We start from the raw sequence: 12,403 nt of genomic DNA on the forward strand, positions 1-12,403 counted from the left end.
GCAGAGTTTAATGTCTTTGCCTACAGCTAGAGTTGTATTGTATTGAGATATTGAGGCAGGGCTCCTGTAATACCTGCCCTCTGCCTATTCACAGGGCTTGTAGCCTCTTCCTGGAGCTGTGGCCGAGGAGGGGGAGAGGATGACTCTGGTGTAGGGGAGGGGAAAAGTTACAAGGCTTGTGCAACAGCATATTTCCCTGGTGTCTGGCTTTAGACTCAGGACAGGGACATTAACACATAGAGTAGAGATTGGCTACATACACTTAACACCATTGAAGGACCCTGACCTGGCTGATGTTTGGTCTGCTTGGAGATGCAGCATTGTAGCAAGACCACCACCTTTAAAGCCAGATCAACCCAAACTTGAGTCCCGGCCTTAGTCATTACTCTTCTGTGTGACTTTGGGCAAATTATTTAATCTCTTGGAATCTCAATTTTCTCATCTAACAGGTATAAAATACATATATTGAAGGGTAGTTAAAAGATTAAGCAATAGGAAGCAAAATAGAACAGCCACTTTGGGAGACAGTTTGGCAGTATCTTAAAAAGCTAAACATAATCTTACCACATGATCCAGAAGCCCTGCTCCTAGGTATTTGCTTAAATAGTTGAAAACTTATGTCCACACAGAAACCTGCACACAAATGCATAGAGTAGCTTTATTCATATTTGCCAAAATTGGAAGCAACCCAGATGCCCTTTGATAATTGAAAGGATAAACTGTGGTATATCCATGTGATGGAATATTATTCAGTAATAAAACAAAATGAACTATCAAATCATGAAAAGACATGGAGAAAGCTTAAATGCATATTGCTAAGTGGAGGAAGCCAGTCTGAAAAGGATATACACTGTATAATTCCAACTATGTGACATACTGGAAAAGGCAAAACTTTAGAGACCATTAAAAGATCGGTGGTTGCCAGGGGTTTGGGCTGAGGGGCTGAGGGGCTGAGGGATGAATACATGAAGCACAGGGGATTTTCAGAACTGTGAAACTATTCTGTCTGATGTTTATCAAAATCCTTGGAATGTACAATACAAAGCCTGAACCCTAGTGTAAACTATGGACTTAAAGTTTTTTTAAAGAAAGGCACAAGGCAATGTATGTAAACTAACAACCTACTAATTAGTACATACTAGACTCTAAAGATTTTATTATTTTTATTCTTACTCTAAGTTCCAATAATGTCATTTAGACATAGTTTCTGTTTGTGTTAGACGTATCAGTTTTAATTAAAAGTGATATTATTATTATTTAAAAATCTAGCTGTTTACCAAATGAGAATTAGCTGTCCTTTATAACCATTTCCTCCTCTGCTGTCTATCCTATGCAAACTTAATAACTTGTTGCCAAATCCAAGGAAAGCAACCTCTGGCTCAGGCATGAGTTTTATTTCAGTCCATGATTTACAGTTGGTGTAAAATTTGGGTCTGGAGTTGGTTAGTTATAATGCAATTGCAATACAAGGCATCTTGAGTTGATTTTTGCCATATCCTGTATTGTTATGTAAAATGCTAACTTTCATCAGGAATTGTTTCAATACAATATCCTTACTTGTCCTAGATGCAGTTTCTCCCCTTTTGTGTAAGTTTTTTTGTATGGTTCAAATTAGTGTGGGAAGAATAGGCAGGAAATATAAATTTAAGTGACACATGTTAAATCATAAAAGAATTACATCACAAAGCATTAAAATGGTGCACAGAGAACTTTGCCAACATCTGATAGAGCAGCGGGGATTGTATAATTAAATAAGAACTAACACCTATTCTATAACTGGAAATCGAGTGTGTTGGAATCCCTTTCCTTTTTTCACTAGATGCTAGGAGTCCAACCATGCAAAAATGTCCAAATTGGCCAAATCCCACAGAACTTGAATCCAGCGCGACCCTGCAGAAGTTGTCAAGCATATGCAATAAATAGTCTTTGGGCTTTTACAAAGCACTGAAAATTAAATGTGACTTTTATGTCCTTATCCTTTACCTCTTGCTTGGCAGCTTTTCTTGGCTCATTTCAGAGACATGGAATTACAAGCAATTAGGGGAAGTTGGGAGAGATACTTCTCTCTTTCCTTTTCTTTTCTTTTTCCTTCATGTATCTGTGCCTAAATACCTCCTCTCACATTCATGTTATCCACTCCTGTTAGAGAAATCTGAAAGACCAGTTTCATTGGTTTCTTTTGTTCCATCCCTGTAACTGTTTTAGGTTGAGGTCTCTGGCTCATGTACTGGGGCCTGTATGACAGATTATCTCAAAACCAAGGGGACCTCAGTGGTACAAATGCCAGCAACAAGGGGCACTTGCTGGCATGGTGTGGGCTTGGCCTGGGTTCTGTGGATATTGGCGAACCACTGGCCTGAAGAAGGGCATGGAGCTGAGCCAGGGAAGGGGGCAGAATGAGCTTCGAGCTCCCCAGGAAAGGGGAAGAATGTATGTTTGAAAAAAAAAAGATGATTCTGGGGAATCTGAGAGCAGGTTGGAGTCCAGGGCAAGCCAGAACCACCTTTTACCCCACCTGCTGAGGGTGTCACAGAGAAGAAGTTGACCTGGAGCCAGAGAATATTGCCTGCAGACCAAATGGTCAAATTGAGGGGCGTAGACAGGTAGGGGGAAGCAAGGGCAGTAGTCAAGCTGGCTGTCAGAGCCTGCTGCTCATGCACGGTTTCTCCACTGCCTGCCGATTCCCTGCTGGGGCAATGCCAGCCACAAAGTACAGACCATACTTCGGTGCTGGCTGTAGACGTATTGTTTTCCCATAGCTACCGTCATTCAAACAGGATCTGGTTTCCTGGCGTGAGCAGATTTCCCCACTGAGCACATACTCTCTGCTGTGAGGAAGGCCAGGAGATCCTCTGAGGACCTGGATGGCATCCCCATTCCGAAATAAGCAGTTGAGGGGTCGAGGGAGAAGGAGAGGAGCTGACTTCACCTTCTGTTCATATATAAAGTTTTGAATGAAATGGGCAGAATGCACACTCCCCCCAAAGTGAACGAGATTCAAGTGGGGTTACCCAGTAGGACTGCAGTTTGACTGCGGTTTAACTTGTTTGAAGGATCTAAATATTTACTCTTATCATAAATCCTAGAATCACACGTAAGCAGCAATGACGGAGGCTCTGAAAGTAAACACTGCCGCTGGAGATATTATACAAGTGTTGCAACTAGTGCAGCTTCTGCTGTGACATCCTAGAAACTTTTGAATATGTAGAGGAAATGAGCCTGAAACAAGGACCTGGCAGCCGGGAGCCCTGGCCTCTCCAGCTCAGCCTGCCTCTGACTCTCTGAGCCTCCAGGCTTCTTTTGTCCAGTGAGAATGCAGGCAAAGCATCTCAGAAGACAAGTCTTTTTTATAACTTGAAACGTGGCAGAACCAACAGTGATCAGCCACATAAATTGTGAAACCTAAGTTCACGATTCCCTTCGTTCTATCATAGTGTATATACACACAACTTTCTTGAAAATAGACCATCAGAACTTAACATTACTGTATCTGATATCTGTGCCCCTACATTTTATTCAAATTATGCTAGTAATTAAAAAGTTTAGCCTATCAGAGGTTCTCTACAGAGGTTGGCCTCACCCCCTTGGGTGCTTTTAGAATCCTGTGGGAGTGTTTTTAGATGTCACAGTGGTTAGGGGTGGGGTGCTAGTGACATTTGATGGGCAGGGGCAGAGCTGCTATATAATACTCTGGAGAGTTCTGCAAAGAGAAGAATTGTCCCACAACCTGCATGGTTTTCCTATGTTCTGTCAGATATTCAAAGAATCCAACTTTGTTTTACAAATAAATGTATACACTGAATTTTCCAGGAATAGGTATAAAAAGAGGTAAGATTGTACTCTCTTTTGCTCAGAACTTTACGGAGGTATTCATCGTTTCAGAAAAATCAGATCACCAATAGCAAACACTAAAGACGTTTGAGTCACCAAAACAACACACCTGTAAAGTCTGCATTGTAGCTGTCACATTCATGGTGATTCTATAGGTGTGTGAATCTGAGGCTTCATTGCACTTTAGAGCAGTCATACAGAGTATTTATATATTGAAATACATATTATTTTATAGAAGTTATTTTCTTTTCATTTCTCCTGTGTATTACAATTTGCACATTAATTTAAAAATATGTGTATAGGTAGGTTATATTATTTTATACTGGATTAGTAAATACAGTACTATAAAATGTTATAAAAATGCATTGTAATTGATTGGATTGAAAACCACTGGGCCATAGGATCCTAAGGTCCCTTTTAGCTTTAAAATTCTGTTAACCTATCAGATTATTTGGTCTGATGCCTTCATTTTTACAGGTGAGTAAACTGAAGCCCACTAAGTCTTTCATGCATTGCTTTCAACAAATATCTATTGACTGCCTCCTAGAGGTGTGGGTACAGAGCTGGGTGCTATGGACAAAAGCGTGATCCCTGTCTTTGAGGGGCCTTCAGCTTGGCAGCCAAGATGAGATATATGACAAAAAATAAAAAATAGAAAATCCCAGAGCTGGTTAGTAGCTCAGCTGCATCTAGAACCCACCATTGCTTTGAAGACTGGTTCATTTTCTATGCCTGGTGCTCCAGGGGCCTGAGGTGGGAGCCTGGCATTCTGAGGCCAGGAATGTTTCTGGCTGTAATCATTGGAGACGGGTGGGCTGGGAGGAGTATACCACCAGCCAAAAGAACATGATTTTAGTTTACTTTCTACTTTTTTTCCCCCGGAGTAACAAAAGCCTAGGAGTGGCTAGTTAGCGTCCCACCGTTATCACTGCTCACTCATGTGAAGGGTAAGGACTGACCATGAGGATGGCAGTGGTGAGAGGGAAAAGAGTACAGAAAGCTGGTTCCACAGCCGTGTCATCTAATGGAAATATCAAAATAATGCAAGCCACAATGTGAACCACATATGTAATTTACATTTTCTAGTAGTTACATTTTAAAAAGTAGAAAGAACATGTGAAATTAGTCTGAATGATTTGTTTAACCCAATATATCCAAAGTACTATTATCTTTTCAACATGAAAGGAATAGCAAACAATTATTAATGAGGTATTTTACACTTTTTTTCACACTAAGTCTTCACATCAGGTGTGAACTTCACACTTACAGCGCACTTCAATTTGTATGAGGCTCATTTTAAGTGCTCAACAGTCACATGTGGCTAGTGGCGACCATATTGGACAGTACAACTCTAGTGAAATGGCTTCCAGCCCTTTTTCTGCCTCCACCCAGTTCCCCTATCTAGGCACTCCCATCGGAACTTCTCTCATTACATGCAGTGACTCCTAATCTAGAGGACACCCCCATCCCTGTGAAATGACAATGGATGGAGAATGGGGGTAGAGGAGGTGGCTTACCATTACCCACCCACTCTCTGAACAAGAGTGAAAGGCTTTGAAAATACAGGAGGTTCCCACTGAGTGTTACTTGCACAGTTTAGTGTTCTGGAGTGACAGCTCCAGAAGGGAGGACTGATCTGGAATGAGAGATCTGAATTTGGAGAAGTGGATAAGTGGCCAAGAGGTGGCCAGGAATTCGAGGGCTCAGTACTATAGAATGTTACAATAGAATTCCACAAATTTACTATTTTTTTAAGTAATTCTTTTTTCTTCTCTTTCTATTTTCATCTTTTCATTTAGCTCCTTTATGGAAAGCACATACAAAGGGTGTTGGGCCAGATGATTTCCCAAGGACATTCCCTGTCCATGTTACTGTCTCCTAGTTTGGAAGGCAGTCCATCAGAACCTTGGACCTGGTCCTTCAAGGGACTGCAGCTTCTGGCCAGGTCTCCCTGACAGTGGCTCTGAGGTATTTGAGATGTGTTTTCAAAATGCCTGGGAGCCAAAGCAATCTACAGATTCAGTGCAATCCCTATCAAACTACCAATGGCATTTTTCACAGAACTAGAACAAAAAATTTCACAATTTGTATGGAAACACAAAAGACCCCGAATAGCCAAAGCAGTATTGAGAAAGAAAAACAGAGCTGGAGGAATCAGACTCCCTGACTTCAGACTGTACTACAAAGCTACAGTAATCAAAACAGCTTGGTACTGGCATAAAAACAGAAATATAGATCAATGGAACAGGATAGAAAGCCCAGAGATAAACCCATGCACATATGGTCACCTTATGTTTGATAAAGGAGGCAAGAATACACAATGGAGAAAAGACAGCCTCTTCAATAAGTGGTGCTGCGAAAACTGGACAGCTACATGTAAAAGAATGAAATTAGAACACTCCCTAACACCATACACAAAAATAAACTCAAAATGGATTAAAGACCTAAATGTAAGGCCAGAAATTATCAAACTCTTAGAGGAAAACATAGGCAGAACACTCTATGACATAAATCACAGCAAGATCCTTTTTGACCCACCTCTTAGAGAAATGGAAATAAAAACAAAAATAAACAAATGGGACCTAATGAAACTTCAAAGCTTTTGCACAGCAAAGGAAACCATAAACAAGACCAAAAGACAACCCTCAGAATGGGAGAATGTATTTGCAAATGAAACAACTGACAGAGGATTAATCTCCAAAATTTACAAGCAGCTCATGCAGCTCAATATCAGAAAAACAAACAACCCAATCCAAAAATGGGCAGAAGACCTAAATAGACATTTCTCCAAAGAAGATATACAGACTGCCAACAAACACATGAAAGGATGCTCAACGTCATTAATCATTAGAGAAATGCAAATCTAAACTACAATGAGGTATCACTCACACCGGTTAGAATGGGCATCATCAAAAAATCTAGAAACAATAAATGCTGGAGAGGGTGTGGAGAAAAGGGAACACTCTTGCTCTGTTGGTGGGAATGTAAATTGATACAGCCACTATGGAGAACAGTATGGAGGTTCCTTAAAAAACTACGAATAGAACTACCATATGACCCAGCGATCCCACTACTGGGCATATACCCTGAGAAAACCATAATTCAAAAAGAATCATGTACCAAAATGTTCATTGCAGCTCTGTTTACAATAGCCAGGACATGGAAGCAACCTAAGTGTCCATCGACAGATGAATGGATAAGGAAGATGTGGCACATATATACAATGGAATATTACTCAGCCATAAAAAGAAATGAAATTGAGTTATTTGTAGTGAGGTGAATGGACCTAGAGCCTGTCATACAGAGTGAAGTAAGTCAGAAAGAGAAAAATGAATATCGTATGCTAACACATATATATGGAATCCAAAAAAAAAAAAAGGTTCTGAAGAACCTAGGGGCAGGACAAGAGTAAAGACGCAGACGTAGAGAATGGACTTGAGGACATGGGGAGGGGGAAGGTAAGCTGGGACAAAGTGAGAGAGTGGCATGGACATATATACACTACCAAATGTAAAATTGATAGCTAGTGGGAAGCAGCCGCATAGCACAGGGAGATCAGCTCGGTGCTTTGTGACCACCTAGAGGGGTGGGATAGGGAGGATGGGAGGGAGACGCAAGAGGGAGGGGATATGGGGATATATGTATATGTATGGCTGATTCACTTTGTTATAAAGCAGAAACTAACACACCATTGTAAAGCAATTATACTCCAATAAAGATGTTAAAAAAAAAAAGCCTGGGAGCCATGTCCAGGGGTGTGTGTGTGGTGGGGGGAGGGGGAGGGCAGAGAATGTGGAACCTGGCTGGGCAAAGTGCTTTTCACCCTGCTGACTCAGTAGGATGACCATTTGAAGTAGATCCTAGAGTTATCCTCATTTTCTACAAGAGGAAACAGAGGCAGAAGAGGTTAAGTAACTTGCTCCAGGTCCCAGTAGCTATCATCATTCCATCCTTGATGGTTGGCTGGCAGAATTTTCTTTCTTGGCAGCAAACTACCTACCCCTTCTTATCCGTCTTTCTTTTCCATGGCATCCTCTCCTCCATACCTCCCTCACCCCTTCACCACAGACGTGTTTCAGGTAAGGAGCACCTCATCATAAAACAAGTTGGGGGCTTGGCTTGTCATCCACTATCTGTGGCCCTCAGACTGGTGTTCCACTTGGTGGCTCAGATTCCTTATTCAGGAGGCTCAATCTGGGGACATGTGACATTCAACTTACATCAGGTCTGTTCAGCCAATCAGGGGTCCAGTTTGCCTGTCGTCTCCTGGGATCCAGACCAGGGAGCTGCTGCTGTCACCTTAGCCTTTCATAGGAAGAAAAGCTGCTTCCCAAGACCAGAAGGGGGCTTTGTGGCCACTCAGCAGACCTTGCAGGTGGGCAATGCCTTGCCAGGAGGCCCCCATCCAGGTCTGTTCCTCACCTTTGCCGACCAAGGGATTCTCGGACCAGGCGGAGCGACCTGGGAAAGGGGATGGAGAAACTGATTCATGAGAACCAATCTTAGAGACTGGTGTACAAATCACAATACCCATTCGTTAATGTGTTGAAAACATGTTTTCCTAAGAGGACACAAATATTCACGTTTGCAGGTTAGTACATTTTTCACCCTACGGAAAACCTTGTGTGAGGTGCCAGACTTTTATCAGAAGGTTGTGTTAACACACCTGGAATCAGAACTAGGAGAGTTAGATTATTATTGAAAAATTAAGTATTTGTAGTTGAAGAGGACATGATACAAAAGGGCACCTAATGAAAAAGGTCAGCCTCGCTCCTAGGCTTCCTCCAACCCTCTCTCCTTAGCCCCTTCCCCAGAGGCAACCCTTATTAATAATGAACTTCTTCCACAAGTTGGATTGTCTGGGGCCTCCATTTCCTGAGCAGAGATGTACCTGCTGCACAGGCCAGGTGACTTAATGTCTTCTGACTAGGATGCCCTCCTGGACCAGTTTTTGCTTGACAGATTAGAGGGTGGGAGGTGGGGAGATACTGAGCAGTGAGATGACAGAGGCCAGTTGCGAGGAGAGGCATGCAGGGATCTGCTGAGTTAAAAAGATCTGCATTCTCTAGAGGGCAAGATACAAAGGAGGGGTGTAGGGTGAGCCAGGAGCTACCCAGTGACAGTAGAAAAGTGTGTTCCCAGGTGCCTGGCAGGGAGCAGATGGTGAGTATTCCCTGACCCTTCCTAGACCCTGGGGAACAGAATGGGAAGGAAAACCAGAGAGTGAGAGGTAAGGGGGGCTCTGCCCCACTGTCTTGAAGGGGCAGCACCCGCCCCAGAACAATACCCCAAAGAGACAGAGCAGGATCAAAAACACTGTGAAGGGCTTCCCTGGTGGCGCAGTGGTTGAGAGTCCGCCTGCCGATGCAGGGGACACGGGTTCATGCCCCGGTCCGGGAGGATCCCACATGCCACGGAGCAGCTGGGCCCATGAGCCATGGCCGCTGAGCCTGCGCGTCCGGAGCCTGTGCTCCGCAACAGGAGAGGCCACAGCAGTGAGAGGCCCGCGTACCGCAAAAAACAAAACACTGTGAAAGGTGGCCCGGCCCCAGAGTAGCCATGCCATACAAGGTCAGTCGTATCATGTGGTGCAGCCAAGTAAGGTGCCTTCCAGCTTCAGTGCTGTGACCTGGAGACAGCGCTGGAGAAGGTCTGCAGCAAGATGGAACAATGTGCCAATTCATTATGTTGGCATTTCTAGCCACAGAACGGGCCTTGACCCTTAATTAGGGTTGTGACAGATAGAAGTGTTTTCCCAGCGGACTCCTGTTATTCACGCGAGCAGGCCTGTTACCCCTGCCTGGTTTGTCCCTGTCCATGTATGAGTGCTTGCTCTGTGTGTGTGCTCTTGGCAGCTTTGTAAAGGATTCAGAAGGAATAAACACAGGGCCTGCTTCCTGCCCTTTGTCCAGAAAAGAAGACTCATTCATACATACGGTCCAAGCCAGCAAACTTTGGTGGTTCAAGAGCAGGAAAATAGCTAATCAGGGGGTGGGGTGTCTAGAAACCAGTTCATGTGAGGAAAATACAGCTAATGAGAGATCTAGAATCCAGTTCAAGTGAGGAACCAGGGGTAGTTACTGTGGAAGAGGGGGACTAAAGCCATGAACATCATCATCTCAGATGTTTGAAGAGATGGTGAATATAGTGTGTGGTGGTTCAAAGCCAGATTGCCCGAATTCAGATTCTGGTTAAGGCACTTACAACCTTTGTGACCTTGGACAAGTAACTTCACCTCTCTGTGCCTCAGTTTCCTCATGTAAGAAAGTGAGGATAATATGATACTGGGTTGGCCCAAAAGTTCGTTTAGGTTTTTCTGTAACATCTTACGGAAAAACCCAAACAAACTTTTTGGCCAACCCAATACCTGTCTCATAGGGCTGTTGTGAGAATTGAGCAGGTTAATACATGGTGAGCACTTGTAACAGTGCCTGACAAATTGAGCTCTATATAAGTATTTGCTGCTATACATAAGAAGGTAGGGAGCAGTTAGTGGGTTGTACCAGATAACCGAAGTAGAATCAGGGATGGAAAATCTACCTTAATACATAGATTAACTTATTATTAGAGTTACCCAGTAAGGGACTTGGAAAAATAATGAGCAAAGACAATGCTAGAGTTTGAATGGATTTATTCTCCAACCCAGAGCCATGTGAGTTCTGCATATCTAGTCATCTTGACGTTTCCACTTGGATATCTTCCAGCCATCTCACCTTTAACATGTTTAAAACTCACCTGTGGATCCTGCTTCCACATGCTCCTCCCTCAGCCTTCTCCATTTCAGTGCCAGCAGTGGCACTACCAGCCACCCAGTCACCCAAGATAGAAACTTGACAGTCAGTCATCTTTGACTGTCATCTTTGACAGTCAGTCATCTTTGACAAAGTAGCTCCCTCTACTTTGTCCCCAGATTTAATCAATCACCCAAAGATGTCCATTCTACCTCTTCAATACCTTTGGAGTCCATCTACTTTTCTCCATAGCCACTGCCTCTATTCTAGTCCAAAGAATCATCATCTCTCCCTTGTAGTAACTTTCTAACTGGCCTTCTTGTCTTACCTGTGCCCCAAGGCCAGAAAGCCTACAGGGCACCTTGGTGCAGAAAAGTACACTGCCCATATGAGGAGATGCAGCCCTGGGCCAGGCCTTTGTGAGCAGACTGCGGCCAGATTTCACCCCTCACTTGTCTACCTAGCTGGCACCCTTGTGCTTCAACACCTGCTCAACCATGTGCAGTGGCCCTTCCTTCCAGTTGAGTCTTCCAACAGCAGTTGGAGTGATTTTATTAAAATGTAAATTGGATCATGCCACACTTCTCTCCAGTATCAACCCATCCCCAGTCATTCATGGCTTTCTATTGCCCTTGAGCTCTGAATCAGATCTGAGATTCATCCTGTCATCTGCAGTGAAATATTAATATCCATCGTATTAATAGCCATTAATCAGGTAGGAGATCTTGCTGCAAAAACTAGCTCTGGGGTGGATTGTGGAACATTAGCCCTTAAAGAGAATGGAGAGACACTCCACCCAGTGCAGAGGCCATAGACTGAACACCTAGGGGCTGTAGCCTGCCTGCAGACACATTTTGTTTGGCTCACACAACATTAAACAATTTTTTAAAATCAGTTGACACTATTTCAAATTGAGATTTCACTTGAAGTATAGATTCTTGGCTTCTCCTGAAAGATTAGAAGATGCGGAGATGATGGACCCTCCTCCTCCCAAGGTGACAGTCGGCTGGTGTTGAGCGGCAGCTGCTCCCCTCAGCTGGGGCATGCGCACTCTGGTTCTCCCCAGCTCCCACGGCTCCATGGTTTATACTTTATTTCACGCATGCTATCTGTGAGGCCCTGGTGGACATCTGCCTTGGCAGCCTCTAAGCGCGCACAACCCCTTCGCTTTATGCGGGGGGGAAGCTGAGGCTAGACAGGTGGCACATCGGTCTCCAGATCTTGTACTGGATCATGAACCATCTCATGGCTTCTGCTCTCTCTACTGAATTACAGCTGCCTCTCAGTTACTGACGGAAGGGAAACACACCGTACAACTTGGTTAATTATTCTTCCTGCTGTGATTGCTAGACGACACGCCCTTTAGTTACCTTGCTTATATCTGTGCCCACATGAAAATTAGAACATTTGGTCTAGAGGATTGAGATGGCGTTCTGTAAATATCACTGACTCGGCATGAGAGTCTAGCCCAAATAAGAGAAAAGGAGAAATGGGGAGGATTGGAAATGACAGGAAAAATAAAATCTGGACATCTTTTGAGAAGGGCACAGTCTCTTCCTTGTGATATTACAGAAAGAGGGGAGCCAGCTGGGTTGTCACCTTTTCAGGGATGAAGAAATCGAGATGCAGATGGCAATGAGTCAGGGGCGGGGAAAAGACTGGAGAGCAAATCTTGGCCTCAGTGCCCCATACTACACTGTCACACCCTGAGAATGATCATGGACAGATCGATCACTGCAAAAAAGGGAAATTTGCAATTTACCTTGGCAAACAATGACTTTGGTCAATCAAGAGGAATGGGAATGAAGCACAGCCCCAGAGCCTTGAGTCAGATGGAAATT

General features: G+C 43.7%; 1 protein-coding gene across 4 annotated transcripts in view; it reads left to right on the forward strand.

Annotated features, from left to right (window-relative positions):
* CRADD (CASP2 and RIPK1 domain containing adaptor with death domain) overlaps positions 1-12,403 on the forward strand; it is a 192,007-nt gene that overhangs the window by 143,275 nt on the left and 36,329 nt on the right. Inside the window, exon 5 of one of the 4 annotated variants that reach the window (XM_029206640.1) lies at positions 5,631-5,679. The exons of the other annotated variants lie outside the window; for them this stretch is intronic. The gene's annotated coding sequence lies outside the window, so the exon portion shown is untranslated. Of the gene's footprint in view, positions 1-5,630; positions 5,680-12,403 lie in introns of those variants that run through there. 4 annotated transcript variants of the gene reach the window in all.

The sequence above is a fragment of the Monodon monoceros genome, unplaced genomic scaffold, assembly GCF_005190385.1.
Source record: "Monodon monoceros isolate NGI ecotype Baffin Bay Population unplaced genomic scaffold, NGI_Narwhal_1 Super_Scaffold_6, whole genome shotgun sequence".
NCBI classification, from domain to species: Eukaryota; Metazoa; Chordata; class Mammalia; order Artiodactyla; family Monodontidae; genus Monodon; species Monodon monoceros.